Consider the following 21,896-nt stretch of genomic DNA (forward strand, 5'->3'; position numbering starts at 1 on the left):
ATTGATTTCTAGATGTTTTGGGCTTAATTCCTCAGCTACGTTCCCCCCTAGAACTTTAAAATTACACTTTATTGAGGTACAGTTCCCGTGATGTACAGTTAACCACTTTTAGAAAGTGACTCGTATTTCTTTTATTCTTGGCTGCGCTGGACGCTTGTCGCTGAGCAGGCCTCTCTCTAGCTGCGCCGGGTGGGGCTGCTCTCTTGGGTGCAGGCTTCTCGCTGCTGCGGCTTCTCCCGCAGTTGTGGCGCACAGGCTTTCAGGCTGCGTGGCTTTGCAGCGTGTGGGATCTTCCTGGACCAGGGGTTGAACCCGTGTTCCCTTCACCGACAGGAGAATTCTTTACCCCTGTATGTACAACGGGCTTCCATTCAGTGTTGTGCATTAGTTATTCTTCTGTAACTTCAGAAACAAAAAAAAAGTTTAACATTTTTGCATCATTTCTGTCTCAAACCCTGGAAAAATCGCAGACTCAGCCAGAAACGAGCTTGATCTTAACTGCTGCCTTGTCTTGGGCTGTGCAGAAGCTCTCTAGACAACTGAGGCCTCCAAGTGTGGGCACCACTGACGCACTGTGCTCGCCGTCGAACAAGGACCAGCTTTGCAAGTCGGGACAATCTTTTTCAAGAGCAGGCATCTGCCGGTTATGCAAGCCGCACTGCTGGTGTTCGTCCAGTTGCTCGCACCCTCCCTGAGCATGTCATTCCACTTTGATCACTCAAACAGTGTTTGCTGACTTTTCGGGAAATGAGTGAGAGTGTTTCATTCAGCCCTGAGCATGTCCGGGACTGGACTACACCTCTTAGAGCTCTCTTCACTGTCCTTATAGACAGGGAGATTGTGATCTGAAAGTGGCCACATGCCGGCTGTGGAAGTGGGGAATCGTAGACACCTGGGCTGTTAGATGACTCATGGGCTGGTTTTATGGCCACGATTGACGCCAGATGCAAGTTGCTCGGGCAGGCTGGAGCGCTTCCCCAGGTGAGAGTTTATAGTGGTGTTCCGATAACGAGCAAGCCATCGGGCAAATCAGTTCTGAAAGTTCACCAGAGATTCTTATCAGCAGTCCGCATCTGTTTACTTCCTCAGCCTTGTGACAGCTTGTCAGGTTCCCAGATGCGTGCGCGGCAAAGATGTAGGAAAGCAAGCTGCGCAGCACCCCTCTCTTTATCAGCAGTCTGTGCCATCGTTTCCTCACGGTTGCTGTTTGTATTTGTGTCAGCCTGCATTGTCATTATATATATATATATATATATATTTATATATATATATATAATAACCTACTGGGGAGAAAAGTAAAAAACAAGAACAAAAGAAAAGGTCTTTTATGCTATCAGCTCAGTCTTCCTCCCTGACTATGCACCTGTTCCTTTCAAGTTCCTTTCAGGAATGACTAAGAAAATGATTTTATTATATTGTGACCTTCAGTCTCAATTCCCCCTTGTGAAGGAGCGGTTTTAAATAGTGCAAACCCAAGTATTGCCGGCACTGTCGGTGCAGTTAAAACGCACACCTGGGGACAAAGGTGGTTTAATGATGGAAGTAACACTCCAAGACAGCAAGAGTTAGGATGTTTTAAATATCCAGAAAAGATATTCTGTAGAATGATTGCAATTCATCAAGAAAAGCTCATATAAATATGACATCTGCTAAACAATGTTTCCTGGTGTCCTTCTGTTCCAGTTTTAAAAATCAGATATCCAGTTCAAAGAAAAATTGTTAGGCATAGAAGAAGATGAGTGGTCCAATTTCCTTTTTACAGTGTAACTCAGCAGCTGGGCTCCATTGAAGGCAAGTTGCACCTTCTGATAATTCACTTTAATTAACTACTCCTTTCTGATAATGGGGCCTTTTGGTATAATCCACCAAGGAAATCTTTGAAGTTGGCTCAAGTTACCAGCAGACATCGTGATAACACGTTTTGATGCTTCTTAGAAGTTTATCTCCCCGGAGACCCTCAGATGGTTATCTTTCCATTATCCACATCCGTACTGTCCTCTTTGACATTTTCCTGGAAAACTTTTAATTTCAGATGGCTTCCTCTGTTCGCCTGATGTTTTCTTTTGCTATTCATGACATCATTTTATGAAACGACACCAGAATGAGAACAGGACATGAGCTGTACACACAAAAGAGCATTCGAAGCTGAGATAGGAGTGACTTTTTTATATCCCATCAGTTTTGGCATATCCACATGACTTTCCTTCATACAAATAGTAAAAAATGTATACAGCTAGAGGAAAGATTAATTTTACTGAACTGCTCTTTGCCTGCTGTTTCAGCTCCAACTCTGATCTGAAGTGAGATGATTCAGGGAATTTTTTCTGAAAAATCAGTAAAGCTCTGGAAAGTCAAAATAGTTCTAAGATGGTGCAATGTTCTAACTGGGCTTGACTTTAAGCCTCCTGATGGGATGGCCATTTATTTTTTTCCAGGGCTTTGGTTATCATTTCAGAGTGAATTTTTCAGCAATGCCACCCACTTTCAGTCCTTTTCAACATGCTAAGTGATGGATGCTCACCATGGAAACCACAGGCTCTAATAATATTTAATTGTTATCCCCTTGTGTTGTAATTCTATCCTCAGGAGGGAGTGGAGGAGCAGTAACTGTTATCACCGAGGGAAACATTTCATAACATCTTTGAGCAGACAGAAATAACCTTCTTCAAAAGCATACAGGGACACTTTGATGTAGCCACATATTGGTCTCTGGAAATCACTCACCACAGCGAGGACGGTTAATGACTCTCCCTAGACATTTGTTTCTTCCTGTTTCTGTCATTCCTTAAATACCTACCTTTTGTCACCAGTATGCAGTCCTGTGCTGTGGAGTTGCGTGCCTGCAGCAGAGGCCCCAGAGAGGGCAGAGCCATATAGACTCTGGCAGCTCTTTAATGGCTGGCCCGACTGCTGGTATTCATGAAGTGCCCTGCATTCAGGATTCTATTTGTTGGAGTTTATTTAAACACCACTTGGAAAGGAACTCATCCAATAAAAGAAAGGGTTAGAGCACAATCTGATATAAAAACGAAGGTTCAGTAGGAACACGTATAGTTGGTAGATGTCTCTGTAATTTGCTTCTGGGAAGAGAAAGCATCAGTCTTATTGATGTGCAGGCTTCATAAATGAAGCCAGCTTTGAGGGTTCTCTCTGGTAAGCTTTGAGATATTGAGTGATATTTGAGTGATTTCTAATCACTTCCACAACCAAAATATAGAACCATCCTGTACCCTCAAAGGTTCTGTCCCTTTACAGCCAGTGCCCCTCTTTTCTCTGGCCACAGACAGACATGGGTTAGATTTGCCTTTCCAGGAGTTCCACGTAGTTGAAATCTCAGAGCATGTACTTTTTTGTGTTAAGTGTTTACTACTCAGATTATATTTTCAAGATTCACCCACGCTGTCTGTTCCTCTTCAATTCTGATTAATATTTCTCTAGCAAGGAGACACAAGAAAGCCTTCCTCAGTGATCAATGGAAAGAAATAGAGGGAAACAATAGAATGGAAACACTAGAGATCTCTTCAAGAAACTTAGAGATACCAAGGGACTATTTCATGCAAAGATGGGCACAATAAAGGACAGAAATGGTATGGACCTAGCAGAAGCAGAAGATATTAAGAAGAGGTGGCAAGAGTACACTAAAGAACTGTACAAAAAAGATCTTCATGACCCAGATAACCACAATGGTGTGATCAGTCAGCTAGAACCAGACATCCTGGAATGCAAAGTCAAGTGGGCCTTAGAAAGCATCACTATGAACAAAGCTAGTGGAGTGATGGAATTCCAGTTGAGTCATGCCAAATCCTGACAGATGATGCTGTGAAAGTGCTGCACTCAATATGACAGCAAATTGGGAAAACTCAGCAGTGGCCACAGGACTGGAAAAGGTCAGTTTTCATTTCAATCCCAAAGAAAGGCAATGCCAAAGAATGCTCAAACTACCGCACAATTGCACCCATCTCACATACTAGCAAAGTACACTCAAAATTCTCCAAGTCAGGCTTCAACAGTATGTGAACCATGAGCTTCCAGATATTCAAGCTGGTTTTAGAAAAGGCAGAGGAACCAGAGATCAAATTACCAACATCCGCTGAATCATCAAAAAAGCAAGAGAGTTCCAGAAAAACATCTACTTCTGCCTTACTGACTACTCCAAAGCCTCTGACTGTATGGATCATGACAAACTGTGGAAAATTCTTAAAGAGATGGGAATACCAGATCACTTGACCTGACTCCTGAGAAATCTGTATGCAGGTCAGGAAGCAACAGTTAGAACTGGACATGGAACAACAGGCTGGTTCCAAATTGGGAAAGGAGTATGTCAAGGCTGTATATTGTCACCCTGCTTATTTAACTTCTATGCAGAGTACATCATGAGAAATGCTGGGCTGGATGAAGCACAAGCTGGAATCAAGATTGCCAGAAGAGATATCAAAAACCTCAGATATGCAGATGACACCACCCTTATGGCAGAAAGTGAAGAAGAACTAAAGAGACTCTTGTTGAAAGTGAAAGAGGAGAGTGAAAAAGTTGGCTTAAAACTCAACATTCAGAAAATGAAGATCATGGCATCTGGTCCCATCAGTTCATGGGAAACAGATGGGGAAACAGTGGAAACAGTGTCAGACTTTATTTTTTTGGGCTCCAAAATCACTGCGGATGGTGACTGCAGCAATGAAATTAAAAGATGCTTGCTCCTTGGAAGAAAAGCTATGACCAACCTAGACAGCATTTTAAAAAGCAGAGACATTAGTTTGCCAACAAAGGTTCATCTAGTCAAAGTTATTGTTTTTCCAGTAATCATGTATGGATGTGAAAGTTGGACTATAAAGAAAGTTGAATGACAAAAAATTGATGCTTTTGAACTGTGGGTATTGGAGAAGACTCTTGAGATTCCCTTGGATAGCAAGGAGATCCAACCAGTCCATATCAGTCCTGAATATTCATTGGAAGGACTGATGCTGAAACTCCAGTAGTTTGGCCACCTGATGTGAACAACTGACTCATTTGAAAAGACCCTGACGCTGGGAAAGATTGAAGGCAGGAGAAGAAGGGAAGAACAGAGAATGAGATGGTTGGATGGCATCACCGACTCAATGGATAAGAGTTTGAGTAAGCTCTGGGAGTTGGTGTTGGACAGGGAAGCAAGCTTGGCGTGCTGCAGTCCATGGGGTCACAAAGAGGCGGACGTGAATGAGTCTTTTTGTAGATACACTTATTTCGGCTGAATTCCTAGTCATAGATGGGAAATGTATGTTTAGCCTATAAGTAACCAACAAGCTATTTTCCAAGTAGTTGTACCATTTTGCACTCCCATCAGCAGTGTGTGAGACAGGAAGTCATTCCAATGCTTGCTAACTCTTGATGTTGAGATTCTTTTTAATTTTAGCCATTCCGTATGTTATTGATGTTCAGTCACTAAGTCACGTCCAGCTCCTTGTGACCCCATAGACTGCAGGATGCCAGGCTCCCCATCCTTCACTATCTCCTGGAGTTGGCCCAGACCCATGTCCATCGAGTCAGTGATGCCATCCGACCATCTCATCCTCTGCTGCCACCTTCTCCTCCTGCCCTCAATCTTTTCTAGCATCAGAGTCTTTTCCAAGGAGCTGGCTCTTCACATCAGGTGTCCAAATTACTGGAGCTTTAGCTTCAGCGTCAATCTTTCTAATGAATATTTGTGGTTGATTTCTTTTAGGATTGACTGGTTTCCAGTATGTAATGCTATCTATTTGTAGTTTTAGCATTCATTGCCTTGATTAGTAAAGATGCTGAGCCTGTTTTTATGTGTTGAGTGTTTGTATACCTCCTTTTGTGAAGCATCTGGTAGTGCTTGCCTGTTTTATAGAATGATTTGATCTATTGCCAATTTCATGGGTTTTTCATATTCTACGTACAATTCCTACATCAGATATATACTTTGCAAATATTTTCCCCAGGCTGTTTGCTATTTCATCTTCTGAACTGTACCTTTCAAAGAAATGTGAAAAATTACCATAACCAACTTCCCTGGTGGCTCAGATGGTAAAGCATCTGTCTACAATGCAGGAGACCCAGGTTCGATCCCTGGGTTGGGAAGATCCCCTGGAGAAGGAAATGGCAATCCACTCCAGTACTGTTGCCTGGAAAATCCCACGGACAGAGGAGCCTGGTAGGTTACAGTCCATGGGGTCACAAAGAGTCGGACATGACTGAGCAACTTCACTCAAATGCCTTAGTATATTTTCTTGGTTATCTGGAAGTCAGAAGTCCTAAAATCAGGATTCCTGAAGGACTGCATTTTTGCTGAAGGTTCTAGGGAGAATTTGCCTCCCCATCTTCTGCAGCTTCTGGAGGCTTCCTGTGTTCCTTGCCCTGTGGTTTCATTCTCCCGTCGTCTCAGCTTCTGCTTCTGTGATCACTACATCTTCTGTTCTGACTGGACTCCCTATCATCAGGCCTATTGTGATTGAGGATAATCTCCCAAGATCAAGACCCTCAATCATGTCCGCAAAGACCCTTTGGCCAAGTGTTTGCAGTTTCTTGGGAATAAGCCGGGGACGTCTTTGTGAGATGTTATTCTGCCTGATGTCATTTCATAGGAAGCTTCCCATATTTGGGGAATTAGCATTTCGAAGGTGTGCCTTTCTTTGGAAATCAAGTCACCCGTGCCCCCACATGGCACACTGCAGGTATCAGCCTGCACTTCAACATTTTTCGAGAAGATGTTCTTTTTTTTTTTTGCAAATTGTATATCCTGACAGTGTTTCCTGTTGAAACCATCACAGTTGCATATCACTGTTGTATACATCCCAGCATAAGCTGTGAAACTGTGGGCGTATGATCCATAATAGCAGCATTACCAGCACAAAATCCACAACTCTCTCCTAGAACACGTAGGAAGCAGTTCATCACTCCCTTTCCTGATGCCTACCAATTACAAAAGGGGCCTGTGGTCGCAGGGTGAGGAATCTTACATTTCCCTGTTTTGGGCCTAGATCATGGGGTGTGTTAGGCGCCTGGTTTTAATGATTATTTCAATGATATTTTAAGCCACAAGCCTAGATTGCTGCTCACTCTTGCCAGTTCTTACTCGTCTTTTATGTCCTATGAGCCTGGTTCCTCAAACCCCACTGGGCAGAGTCAGAGCTTTTGCCCCATGAGCTGTGCAGTGCCAAGCACATCCTGGCCTTCAGTAAATAATCACAGCTTTGGGGGCCGCTACGGGAGATGGAAACTGGACCTTTTCCGACCCTCAGTTCCCCAGCGTTCCCAGAGCCCACTCATTTTGGCAAGCACGTTGGAAATGGAAAGACCTCTGAGGACCTATTAATCACTTTTATAATGACATCAATAACTGCATGTATGTGGGCGCATATACCCACTCTGGTTACAGCTCGGGTACATTAAAAAGAAAAGAAAGTTACTGAAGTTCCACTCTGTACAAATCACTTGTTTGAGCATCTGGGGCAAAAAATGATACTGAATCTTGTCCTGACTCCCAGGGAATATGTATACATGTATGTGTGTGTGTATATAATATAGACATACATACGTTGCTATTGGGTTGTTGCATATACCAAGGTTATGTGCCCATACATATACATAGCAGCTTTTAAAATTAAATCCACACTCTTTTACATTTCATGCAGAAGAACACTTTGGAAACATACTTTCAGCTAAAGAACTTCCTTTTTCACATGTGGAACATTTCTTGAAAGAAGCAAGTAACTTAGAGGTCATTAAAATTCTTAAAAACCAGTTTTCTCTGCATCGTGTTTCCACTCCTGAGCCCTGTGACAATGTGACCTGAAATACACGCTGCAGAATCCTTGGCACGAGTAATATCTGTTTACCACAGGTTCAGGGGAGTGGAGACAAGATGAGAGAGATTTTCATTCATTTCATACGTGTGTATGTGTGTGTCTGTGTTTGTATTAATGCCGTTCAGAACCTTCTCAACAGTAAGAATGCTGTATATTGTAATGACAAATAGGTAAGTATGGAGGGTCAGTATATGAAGGATTTATGCTGACTCCTTTTTTCCTGGATTTACTTGATTAGTAGCAAAAGGTGGCCTGACATCTAGGGAGGTACCTCTGGGTGCTGCTGGAGACACCAGCCCGCATTACACTGCTGCTCAGACGCTCAGTCGTGTCTGACTCTTTTGTGACCCCGTGGACTGTAGCCCACCAGGCTCCTCTGTCCACGGGATTCTCCAGGCAAGAATACTGGAGTAGGTGGCCGTTTCCTCCTCCAGGAGATCTTTTAAACCCAGGGATTGAATAGACGTCTCCTGCTCTGCAGGTGGATTGTTTCTTTCCCCACCGAGCCATAGGGGAAGCTCATTGCAATAGGTCTCACTTATCTGGGGATAATGTTTGTTCGTAAGTTTAAAGGAGAATCCGCTCCTCTGTCTCCATTTTCCCTTGGGCTATGAACACTGAACCAGACTCTCCACCACCGAAATCCCCTTTAGAATCCAACTTGACATTGGTGCGTGGGACCTCATTTATTTTCAATGGCTTTGCTGTAGGTCTGACAATTGATTCAGGAACTGTTTTGTTAATGCAATTGGACTCTTTGGAAAGCCCCACTCCGTTTTTCCTCTTTAACTCATGTCATAACGGTGGGGGGACAGCATACTGTGGGGATAAAACATCCTCCTATAGCAAGCTTCCTCAGGCTCCTCCCACACAGGATATTTTTGTCTTAGGAATACCCCTTGGATGCTCTGCCCTCACTGCGGGTGCCCTGCCCAAGGAAATACACCACGAGAGTCCTATCTTTCAGTGACGTTTTCAGTTACTGTTAACATATTTGAAAAGAGACCGAAACCCCTCGTACATTTATTGCTTAACATTGCAACTGATTTTTCTTTTAAGTACTCATCCAGTCTTTTGAACACCTGTGTAAGTTGAAGAGATATTCACATGGATGATGTGGCAATATTCTTCGGCTGTGACTCTTTCTTTTTTGAACCCGTCCAGCTCAGGGCGGGGTCCTGGGAAGAGCTGCCGTTTGCTCGGCGGGTCTCCTCTGCCTTGTTCTCGCCTCCCCGCCCCCTCTGCTGAAGATAAGTTTCATCACCGCTGCTTTTCCCTCATCTCCTTTCGCTGCTTTTCTCGCTTTTCTCTTTTCCCACCTTTTCACCTGCCCTCTCCTCCTGCTCTTTACCTCCTTTTTCTCATTTCTTCCTCCTTGTCCAGATACTGCCAGCTGTTTCCATGAATTAATTTGTGCAATTTTTATCGAAACCCTATTATGAAAGTATTTCTGTGACTCTGTTTTAAAGGTGGAAAACTGAAGGTTGAGAAAGACAAGGAACTTGCCCAAGATCAGAAGCTAGAACTGGTTCAAACAGGATTCAAACTCAGGCCGATCTTTTGTTAAATCTCTAAATTCTTACCTGTCCCATCCATCTATCCATCCATTCATTATTATTTTAGTCTTTCATTCCACAAATACATGCTGCATAAATGCATTTAGTAAATGGTTTTTCAGGTATTATGTTTGGCGCTTAATATTTATGCTCAGGAAAATGTTCATGCTATTTGTGTGTGTGAGAGAGAGAAGAGAGAAAGAGAGGTGGAGTGCCTGGGAAACAGATAACCACAGTGTATCACTTAGAGTGGGACTGTGGATGTGGTAAAGACAGTTACAAAGTGTCGCTTGAGTACTAAGGAAGGTTCCCATGGGGAATCAAATAAGGATATCTAAAGAAAGTAACATGTGCCCTGTGACTTGAAGGGTAAATTCAAGTTCACAAGCGGAAAAGCCAGAAAGGGCTTCCAGAGTTACAGAGGGCCATCCTCTTTCTTCTTTGCGGAGAAGGAAGACCTCCGGGTTGCCATGAACACAAGGTCCATTGTGGGATTCTGGGATGTCTTAGTCCATATGACAAAGTGCCATAGTTGAAGTGTCCCAAACAGCAGAAGTTTGTTTTTAATAGTTCTGAAGGCTGAGAGTCCCAGGATCGAGGTGTTGGGGAGGGCCTTCTTCCTGGTGCAACGATGCCAGTGTCCTCCCTGTGTCCCTGTGTGGAAGAAAGAGCAAGGGGGCTCTCTGCAACCCTGGCCTTTCTCATGAGAGCTCCACCCTCAGGACCTGATCACCTCCCAGAGGCCCACACTGGAGGGTAAGATTTCAGCATGGATTTTGTTAGGACAAAAACACTCAGTCCATCACATGGGCAGAGACACTAGAAGGAGTTAAGGGGAGGATGTGAAAGACTTAGCGTTCTCTCCAGGGGGTAATGGAAGTTCAGCATCTCCTGGTAATGTTTTTAAGGATTGTCAATGAACTGTTTTAAGAAGCCAAAATTATTCACACATATAGTCAATGATTATTTATGATACACTTATTGTTGGCAGAGATTTTGAAAACTAATAGGTGAGTAGATTATAAAGATGAGTCAGATATTCAGGAAAATACTCTTTTGTGGGAAAAATAATACATTAAGAAGCTAGGAAATAACCCATGTAAGATGATATAATGTGACTTTTACGTGCATAAGCTGCAGAGACACAGGGCGATGGACAGAGAGGAGGGGAAAGAAGAACCTCAAAGCTGCAGCTTCCATTTCACAAAAACCTGGTTCCTTCAAGAATAAAGCTTAAGTCGAACTTGGCAATCAGGAGAGAAATATTTGAACCCCTGTAAGGAAGAATCAGGCTTAGAGGAAGGTTATCCATCCTCTGAGGGTAACCGTGACCTGTACTCTCTATTCCATTATTCCTCAGGTTCCTACGAGGAACTGACCCAGGGACACTCTCCCTTGAGACAACTGAAGTCTTATTTAAAAGGACCAGCAAAGATTTATGTCTCACATTCCCGACTCTCAGACAGCACTCCGGGGCCAACAGGGATCCCATAAACGATGAGAAATACAGAATGTTCAGCAGAGCCCAGCCATCTACCGATGGTCGGTGGACTTCGCTTGGAAAAGCCTCATAAATGTTGTCCTGCCGGCTCAGCCTCTAAGCATAAATATCACAAAATTCTTGGCTCCCCCCCGCCCCGCATTGTAATATTCCAAGTCAGCTTCTGTGTAAAAAAAAAAAAAGTCAGTTTTGTGGCTTAAGCCAGAGGCTCTTCACGCAGCCCTAAAGTACATCAGTGCCGTATTCACTTATGCAGAGACGCTAATCCAGAGGTGCAGGGACTTTGACCTTGTGATGTCGGAAAGCCAAGACCAGTGAAGTAATTTGTCAGAGGGCTCCTCAGATCAGGTGTGATCAGGCAAGAACATGGAAAAAAAGCTGTTATAAAGATGTGCTCTTCTCCGTCTTATTTTTCTTTTAATGAGGGACAGTTCCAGGGATGGGAATTCTATTATGGACAGGTTACAGGCACAGTAGGGGCTTTCCAGGGGGCTCAGTGGTAAAGAATCCACCTGCCAGTGCAGGAGACACAGGAGACACAACTTTGATCCCTGGGCTTGGAAGATCCCTTAGGAAAGGAGATGCAACCCACTCCCGTATTCTTGCCTGCGAAATCCATGGATAGAGGAGCCTGGCTGGCTACAGTCCACGGGTCATAAAAAAGTTGGACATGGCTGCACACATGTGCTTGTGCGTGTGTGTGTGCGCGCACACACACACACACACACACACACACACACACACAGTCTTTTCTCCTCACTTCCACTTCTCCATAGAGGGGAGGATTTTTAAAAAGTTGCAGAAAGTGAGGATTTATGATCTGAATGTAAGCTGATATGTCCTTAATAATTAGAACATTCTGAAAGTTAGGTGGAAAGGCAGTGCCCAGGGATGGTCGTATCTAGAAGCAGGCAGATGAGGCTGATAATCTTGAGAAAGTCCATCACTGCTTACTCACCAGACTCTACCCTTCCCACTTCTCTTCACACCTGGGACCTGATATCAAACGTGGCTTAGGTGATAAGCTCCTCCGGGGCAGTGGTCCACGCGAGCCAGCTTGTTAGCCCAGTGTTTCTCTGCTGCCGCAACATTTTGAACAGTATTAAAAGTATGCATAAGAATGATAGTGATCATGGAAATATTACCTATTTGCCTTGGGATAGAATAACATAGAAAGAAGCGCAAGGAAATATCTCTAATTTTTAGTAACGGTATTTTTCTTACTTTCAAAATAAATAGCACCTCCTCAACTTTAAAAGGGCTTCCCTGATAGCTCAGTTGGTAAAGAATCTGCCTGCAGTACAGGAGACCCCGGTTTGATTCTAGGGTTAGGAAGATCCTCTGGAGAAGGGATAGGCTACCCACTCCAGTATTCTTGGGTTTCCCTTGTGGCTCAGCTGGTAAAGAATCCACCTGCAATGCAGGAGACCTGGGTTTGATCCCTGGGTTGGGAAGATCCCCTGGAGAAGGGAAAGCTGCCCACTCCAGTATTCTGGCCTGGAGAATTCCAAGGACAAAGAGCAGGACACGACTGAGTGACTTTTACTTTCTTTCAAATTTAAAAGAATAGCCAAAGAGATATTCCCTAATATAATATAGCCCCGATTTTATTTAGAATCTTAAAGGAAACAGGTCGATTTGTTTCCTTGCACTGCCATGTTACTTTATCCGCTGCCACGGCAGATGGTGATGGGCACCTCTGTAATTCATGAAAACTCACGGGTTGTTGTAACCAAACGGCCTCTCCATAGGTAAACAGAGAGATCTGATGGCCCTTGAGACTGGAGGGTCTGCTGACTGGCTCCTTGCAGTCTGTGTTTTCTGTCACCCCCTGATTCTAGTTCTGTAACTTGGACATGCTGATTTCTGACTCCTTGGTTCCGTGAAGGCCTGCCCTGAAGCACTTGGCTAATTCTCCCAATGTAGATGTGACTGTTACTGTACACACTGACTTAAGCTGTCAGAAGCGTCATGCAAGGGTTCTTGGCTGGAAAATCTTGTGGCACTGAAGCTTCAGGTTTACAGTCCATGGAATTCTCCAGGCCAGAATACTGGAGTGGGCAGCTTTCCCTTCTCCAGGGGATCTTCCCAACCCAGGGGTCGAACCCAGGTCTCCCACACTGCAGGCTGATTCTTTACCAGCTGAGCCACAAGGGAAGCCCAAGAATACTAGAGTGGGTAACCTATCCCTTCTCCAGCGGATCTTTCCAACCCAGGAATTGAACTGGGGTCTTCTGCATTGCAGGCAGATTCTTTACCACCTGAGCCACCAGGGAAGCCCTCAGGTTTCTCAGTCACTGACAAATGCCAGAGAAATATAATAGTTCCCTCCACCACTCAGACAGTCTCTCTTACCCAAAGGCAAATATATATATATATATATATATTGCAGCAAATTCATTTTTCTGGAAGGAGCCAAACCATACAGTTCTCTGAGCCGTTAGTAAAGAAATAATAACAGGCCAGGCGGCAGGTCACTGCAGGGGATGCTGGAGAGTGGAGGAGGGACTTAATAAAATCACACACAGACACACACACACAGACACACAGACACACAGACACACACACACGCACACACACACACACACACACACACACGGGGTCGCAGAGTCCGACAGGACTGATGACCAAGCACAGGATGGTGAGGAATATGACTTAGACACATTTTATAAAGTGGAATGAGGTCACGAAGGCTGCTATCATTTATTCCAGCTCTTTTTTTCTTGGCACATGGCAAATGACAGGTCCTTGCTCCTTCTGAGTTTAAGCCCTGAAATAGGAACACCTGGGGTGTGTGTCCCTTACAGGCAGAAACTCTGAGACCTGGGACGTGGTGTACCATGCCGCCTTCTCCTGCCTGGGTGGTCCCACAGGTACTTGTTAAGATGGAGTGGCCTTTAGCCTACATCTCTCTTTAACTCTGATGCACAAATTCCCCTGCTTATCTATTCTCTGCACACTACGTAGGATGCACAAAAGGTGTGGTTTCATTGTGTTTATTACCCCCTGAGTGCTGGGATCATTCCTTACTGCAGAGTAACCTTGCCTATCTTGATGATACACAGAGTTCCATATATGATTCCCTGAACTGCTGGCATGTTAAGAAGTTGGTCCTATTTACTCAAATCCAACATGGCTTCTGAATTTCTGATTCTGCTGAACAAAATCATGCAATTTACACATCGGGCTGAGACACGGAGGAAAAGTGTAGGAATTTTTTTACTGACTACGTACAAAGGAACATGGGCCCCTTCTTGAAGGAGCATGCGCCTGCTTGCTTTGCAGTCATTCGCCTTTGGTTCATCCTCCCACCTGAGCTCATCTGGAGAGCAGAGACGCCGTCTCAGATCACGTTTGAAGTGAGGCTGGTACAAGTGCTGAGACTTGGAGAATCTCAGTAATTCCAACGCCTTTGACTTCCTAGGTTCTCCGCTGTGGCTTTCTTGGTTTCAGTAGCTTGAATGTGGACATTGCCCTCTGATATCTTGAAGCTGGGGTCCATGGATGAAAAGTATTCATTCTCTGGGAGTTTTTATGTGATTTGCTTTTTCCAAGAGGAGTTTTCTCTTTTCATTTAATTTTGTCTACTCTTTGCTTTTCTAGCCTAACTCTGTACTGAGACATCCATGTTCCTTTCTCTTAGAGATCAAAATATGATCTATGAGCAGCTGGGGGTGGGGCTGGGGAAACAAGAAGCAGACCGTGTTTGCATCTGATGTCATATTTCTCATGAACACACACAGCACAAGGCTATAATCCCTATAATTGACCATGGAAAATGATTAATGTTTGTAATATTGTGAGTGGGAAGAAAAGGAGCATAAGGCACACCGTATAAATCATGGAACCAATTAAGTGTGCATGCGTGTTGGGGGTGAGGGCAGATTCACCAAGAGTAGAGGGAGGTGTTTCCATTATTTTTCTTTCCTTTTTTTCAAAATTATACAGTAGGGCTAGACAAGATTGAATCTGTTTATTTTTGACTTATCTCTCTACTAAAATTGCTGGTGCTAAAGTTTTTCCCTAGTTAACCATATGATAACTTTGTAGGTGGGCACGTATTTTTTTGTGTGTGTGATGAATAGGTACAAGAATAGTTTATCAGGACATGCATTTAATTCTCAGTGAGATAATACAAGAGAAGCATCTAAGCATTCTTCCCAGCTCAGGAATAATCACTGCTGTATTTGTCTGTCAATAATAGCTCAGCATTTTGATCAGAACTCATTTTACATCAAAGCACAGGGTTGGAGATTATGTGAGGCAATAGCAAAAATCAAGCTCCTTCCATAAAGTTACTTAGAATTTCATATGCAGGGTTGGGATTCTGAATTGTGAGGGGAAGAAATTCAACCTTGTTTTGTTTTTTTTCCATTTTATTCAAGGATAGTGGGTTTACAGTGTTGTGTTAATTTTAGGGGTACAGAAAAGTGATTTGGATAAGTGTGTGTGTGTGTATATATACATATATATATATATGTTCTTTTTCAGATTCTTTTCCATGATTGGTTATTACAAGGTGTTGAATGTGGTTCCCTGTGATATTCAGTAGGTCCTTGTTGGTGATCTGTTTTATATGTAGTGATGGATGTCTCTTAATTCCAAATTCTAAGTTTATCCCTCTTCCTTTCTCCTTTGGTAACCTCATGCTTGTTTTCTGTGTCTGTAAGTCTGTTTCTGTTTTGTAAGTAAGTTCATTTGTATCATTTTTAAAATTCCACACATAAATGATAATATGTGTATTTGTCTTTTTTTCTGACTTATGATAGCTCTTATTAAATATAATTGTCCACTAGAAAAAAAAATCCAGAAATTCAATAAACTATTGGAATTTATAAAAATTCAGGAAGGTTGCCAGATGAGTGCTCAACAAAAGTAAATCATTAGTATTTTATACACCTGCAATACACAGTGAGAAAAATAGATGCATAATGTATCTAGAAATAAGTAGCAAATAACGGCTAACTGAATGATAAAATGTCCATGTTCATGGATGTGAAACAACAGTGAAATAAAAGTGTGGCTTTTCTCCAAAGTAGCTAATAAGTTACCTTTAATTCCGATGAAAATTCCAACATATTTTTTATGGAGCTTGATAAGCAGGTGCTGAAAGTGAAAGTGTTAGTCGCTCAGTCATGTCCGATTCTGCGATCCCTCGGATGGTAGCCCGCCAGGCTCCCCTGTCCGTGGAATTCTCCAGGCAGGAATACTGGTGTTGGCTGCTATTTCCTCCTCCAGGGGATCTTCCCAACCCAGGAATTGAACCTGGATCTCCTGCACTAAAAGCAGATTCTTTACTGTCTGAGTCAGCAGGGAAGTCCAGGGAAGCAGGTCCTAAAATTCTTAATAAGAAGCTCCTAAAGGACCTAAATTGCCAAATATAATTTTGAAAAATAGTAATAAAGTGGAAGCACACAAGAGACATCAACATATTTTAACAGTATAGTAATTAAAGCTTTTTGATATTGCACAGGAGTCCAGCATAGGGGAGTAGGGTCAGAAAAAGGTCTGACACGTGATTGGAAGCTCGATGTGTCACGCTAAAAACTAGTTGGGGGAAAATAAACTGTTTCATAAGCGGCTCTCAGTTGATTGATCTGGGGAAAAGACATTATACTTAATACAATATAAGAGTAGACATTATACTTAATACATTAAGTAGACATTATACTTAATACATTAAAACATTATACTTAATACAATATTTCTAGACAGACATGTTCATATGTAAAACATTTTTTTAAAAGTCAGAAATATCTTTGACCTCAGGTTAGGAATACTTAAGAAAAGAAATAAACAAACCACATTTTTAAAAGATTTATAAATGATTTTACATATTTTAAACTCTTGTGCTATTTAAAGTATAAAACTTAATTTCAATAAAATGTAGCCATTAGCAAATAAAATCAATATAATTAGAAGTTATAAGTAGCAATTAGTTCATATCAAGAATTTATAAATAACTATAAATCAATGAGAAATTTGAAAATGACCCAGTAGGAAAATGAGCATGTGAACATGAAATTCACTGAGTCTAGGTAAGGGGTTTAAAGAAACAGAACTAAGATCTGGGGAAAAGGGAATTTGGCCTAGGAACATGAAAAGATTCTGGACTTAAGGCCATAACAAGAGCTCAGCACATGTTAAGTAGTTTGTCAGGTGTGGAGATATGAGAAGAAAAGGTTCAACTTTGTGATCCAACGTGAACCAAGATAGCTCTCGACAAAACACCCCTCCCAGCTCGGTGAGATGGGTGGTATTGTCCAGGCGTTAGCGAAGCGCCACCAGGGTGTCAGCCTTCCGAGGCCTGTTGGATATCTCTTAGATGTTCCTTAGTGCAGACCCACCAAGACTTTACCCGACGCCTCCAGCCCTCTTTTGGCTGTTGTTTTTCCGCTTTCCTTCATCCTCACCACTGTTTATTTTGATGAAACACCCTTTACCTGGTGGCTCAGAATGTAAAGAGCCTGCCTGCGATGGAGGAGACCTGGGTTGGATCCCTGGGTTGGGAAGATCCCCTGGAGAAGGGGATGACTACCTATTCCACTATTCTTGCCTGGAGAATGCTGTAGACTGAGGAGCCTGGTGGGCTATAGTCCAGAGGGTCACAAAGAGTCAGACATGACTGAGCAACTAACTCTTTCACACCCCTTATAACTTACAGCAAAGCCTTTTATCATGTGAGGAGGTTATAAATCATAATAGTGTTCAGAATTTAAGTCAGACCTCTTAGAAGTCTGTTCATTATTTTAAAGTGACCTGTAAAATAACCACATAGAGATAGAAATTGGACTAAAGTCAAGGTTTCCCAGGTGGCTCAGTGGTAAAGAACTCACCTGCCAAGGCAGGTAGTGCAGGAGACGTGAGTTCTATCCCCGGGTTGGGAAGATCCCCTTGGAGAAGGAAATGGCAACCCACTCCAGTATTCTTGCCTGGAGAATCCCATGGACAGAGGAGCCTGGCGGGCTACAATCGATGCTGTAGCAAAAGAGTTGGACGTGACTTAGCAACTGAAACAGCAATAACAACACCAACTAAGTCTTCTGAATTCTAGCCCCCTATCCTTCTCTAGTACTCCCTATTGTGATTGGGAACTCATGTGCACCCGTGGCGGATTCATGTCAATGTATGGCAAAACCAATACAGTATTGTAAAGTAAAATAAAGTAAAAATTAAAATTGAAAAATAAAATAAAATAAAGGAGCCACCAGGACCCTGTAACAACTGAGTAAAAGAGAGTTAAGTAGTTGGGGAGACACAGACCCTGTAATTCCCTGAGAAGTTATCTTCTTAGTTGGAACTAGAAATCCTAATGCGATCATTTTTATATAGTGTTTAAAATGGCTCCTCCTGCACATGGGCAGCGAACGAAGGTACATTTCCTGTTGGTCTAAGAGGGCATTGTGGGTGGGAATGACACCATTAACTGATGGTTTATTGCTTTGGGGAAATATTTGGACATCCTGTTTGCTTGATCAGCAGTTAAACCCCAGGTTGCTGTTCTGACCTTGGTTCACCCAGAAGATTATTTCTATAAACTTGAAAACTGAAACTGAGTAAGATCACATACACAAAAGAAGTTCAAGGGAAGAAATTCAGAGCTTTTGTTTGTCTCCGGGGGTGTGAACGCTGGCCAAAAACTATATTACTGTTCCCTCTCTGGAAACATGCCGATTTGCATTTCTCCTGGGCTTCAGCCCCTGATTAACTATGTAAATAACTTTATTCACCCAAGTCTCCTTTTCCTTCTTGGATTTTTGACCTTCGGAGCTCAGGACTAGTGTTTGTGGGAATTAAATTATGAACATGAAATATCAGAAGTGCGGAAAATATGTGACGGTCTAGTGGAAAATGTCATATCAAAGTATCAGGAGTCTAAAGTAAACACATATTTGTCATCAGTTATGTTTCCCCATTGCTACTTATAATTATCTGCCTACTGGATAAATAACCTTATGAAAAACTTTGGAGCCCAGCTCCCTGCAGCTCCCTGCACATAAATATGAATGATAAGAGCTATGAGCAATACATCTCGTCAGATTCATGGGTTACAGTTAGGTTGGTCTCCAGACCCCCTGCCCGAGACTCTGTACGTCAAATAAGAATGACTTCTCTTGGTAGAGAGCTTTGTAGCTTGTAGGAATCTTGGCCATGTTATCTTTGTGTGTGTGTGTGTGTGTGTGTGTGTGTGTGTGTGCACGTGCATGTTTATTATGCTTTGTTTTTCCAAACACCACTGTGTGTTAGTTAGCGCTACCATTGTTCCTCACAGTGAAGAAAATGAGGCTCACCAATTTGGCCACAAATAACTACTGTCCTGACATTTATAGCAAGTACGTCCTTGCATCTTTATTGCTGTAAAAGTCAGCATGATGGTTCTTTATGGAGATGGAGGAGTTGCGATGGGGATGCGAGACAAGGAGGCTCTCTGGGGTGGCTGTTTATAAGGATGTTCAGCCTAACTCCTTCTGCTGTGTAGATGTGATTTTCCATATTGTGTTTTACTGTAAAGTACAAAAGTATCATCAAATTTAAAAGACAAACAGAAACTGGCCACAGGAGGGCAAAGCTTCTAAGTGCGGATCTGGTGCAGGTTCAGGCTTTTCCTTGTTCAAGTGCGTTTGGTCATTCAGTCACTGCAGAGGTTCATTCTAGTAGCTGTGAAGTTAGTAGTTCAGTCACTGCAGGCTTCTTACCTGGCCTGGCCTGAAGCTATGACTCCAATCAACTGCTGTTTCACACTCAAGTATGGAATTATATCAATTCAGTGCCTGCCAGGTATCTGTGACTTGTAACACGGGGATTATAATATTCAAGGATATTCATGGGCAATTCTAGAAATGTAGGATAACTATACATATTTTTTGAATCACTCAATTCTAAGCAAAAGCCAAAGAACAGAGTTTTATAAAGGTGCAAGAAATGTAATGTTAATTAACAGCTGCCAAAATTGTCCTTGGATGTCAAAGAAAAGCAAGTAAGACAAAAATAATAAAAATCATGTAATAATGAAGGAAAAAAGAAAGAAGAGAAAAAAAAACAGCATTAACATATCAGAACTGAGCCCACCAAAAAAGAGAATAATAAAGCAGTGAAGAAACTACTGAGTTTTAGGGTCCCTGAGTTTCTTTTACTCCAGTAAAGCTTGGCTAAAATAACACAAACCCTATAGCTTACTAATTTTTCAGGCCAATATTTGGGTATAATTTGTGTGCTTTATAGGCCTGGAAAATCCACGAGAGACCACAAATTGCTGACGTAACTGTCTTTGAATTTAACAAAGCCCATTACGGTGTCAGTGAGGAGGATGGGTGAAAAGCTCAGGGGGTAGGTTTTCTAGGCGCCCAGAGGGGTTTTTCACTGCAGCTACTGAAATAATAAACTCTCTTGATTTTTGGCACTGACCAGAGTAGTTTTAACAGTTCACTTCTAATCACAGATAATTCTTTTTTTATTATGTCATTTTAGATGCTGCTATTATACACGTAGCAAATGTTGCCATGTTACTGAAAACCATAAACTGTCCACATGATACCAATCCTTACAAAAATGAAACTGTCTTGGATTTAAAGGTAAGAGTGTGTGCGTGTGTGCGTGTGTGTGTGCGTGTGTGTGTGTGACGTTTCAGTCCCCTACCGTTCATTTTAGAAAGGATTTCATGTCGTCTGGACTCTGAACTGAGCTGTCTGGCATCTCTTGTTTCAATTATAAGAAATTAGGATCTTGCTCATTATCTTTCTGGTAAATTTTAATATACATTCTGGAATAGAGAAATCTCAAGCAACTAAATTTCGCTCGTTTCCCTGCAACAGAGATCAAGGCCTGTGTAGTGTTTAAGACAGAGAATTGGAAATGCATTGTTTTAGAAAAAGCAACTACTTTTGATTTTGTTTTCCAAGTGAGATGACTTGTACTTGATGACTTCTGAGGGGTTTTCATCCTAATATGCTTAATTTTAACTTCAAGGGGCAAAGATGGACCATTAGACAAAAACATCCTTTCTCTCTCTCATTCTCTTTTTCTTTGTCTTGATTTACTCGCTCCTTTGGCTTAAATTCATTCAGGAGTTGGCATTTAATTTTACATTTATTTTGGTATAATTACAGCTCATAGAACAGTTTCAAGAAAATTCCTATATTCCTTCTACTCAAATATATCACTTGTGACCATTTTACCATTTATACTTTATCTTTTTTTTTAACTACTTGAGAGTGAGTTATAGAAATTCTGCTCCTTTAACTGTAAATTCTTAAGTGTATGTTTTCTTTTAATAATAAGGACATTCAGTTCCACTGTTAAAGAATATTGACCAAACTTTTTTTTTTTTTTCCTGGTGGGAGAGGGTGGGAAGGTTTTTAATCACGGATACTGTTATCTATGTAGCCTGTTCCTTTTTCATCTGTTGGCCCAGTAAAGTCCTTGCAATGGTTTTTTTCCAAGTCCTGGATCCAGTCCAGGACTGCACATTTCAATTGGTTTTTCTGTGGTAAGAACCCAGCCTTGGTAGCCTTCATCTGCAGACTTGGAGCCAAGAGTGAAAAATATGGCAAAACACTGAAGAAGGAACGGTGGAGCCAGAAGCTAAACAAATTGTCTGAATAAGCATCAAACCAAAGGAACCAGAAATCAAAACAGAGATATAAGCATGCATCGGCACACAGAATTATAAAACCACCTGTGGTGCCATTCCCAGAGAAAAAACACGGTGCAGGATTTTACCCACAGTATGATCTTCCTAAGTTCCTGTTTTGTGTGCATGTGGAAGCCTGACTTTTATGTTCTACCTTATCTTAAGTTTTAATAGCAAACACTACGCTTACTTTCACTATTGAATAATTTTACATTTAGAAAGAGAGAGAGAGACGGATGTAGATGTAGCCGTAGCTGTCTTCAGACAAGAATAAAACTCACAGTTACTAGTTCAGCGATGGGAGGTGGGCCCAAGGGAGCAGCCGCATGGCTGGTAAAACTCGAGAGAACGAGATGAGTCAGGATGGTTCCTGATGAAGGCTCGCGGAGGGGCTGGGGCCTGCG

General features: G+C 42.2%; 1 non-coding gene across 1 annotated transcript; it reads left to right on the plus strand.

The window, feature by feature from the left end:
- Positions 1–6,006: 6,006 nt before the first annotated feature.
- Positions 6,007–6,078, plus strand: TRNAC-ACA (transfer RNA cysteine (anticodon ACA)). The gene has a single exon. It is a non-coding gene; the product is annotated as a tRNA-Cys (tRNA).
- The last annotated feature ends 15,818 nt before the right edge of the window (positions 6,079–21,896 follow it).

The sequence above is a fragment of the Capricornis sumatraensis genome, chromosome 8, assembly GCF_032405125.1.
Source record: "Capricornis sumatraensis isolate serow.1 chromosome 8, serow.2, whole genome shotgun sequence".
In the NCBI taxonomy this organism is placed as follows: domain Eukaryota; kingdom Metazoa; phylum Chordata; class Mammalia; order Artiodactyla; family Bovidae; genus Capricornis; species Capricornis sumatraensis.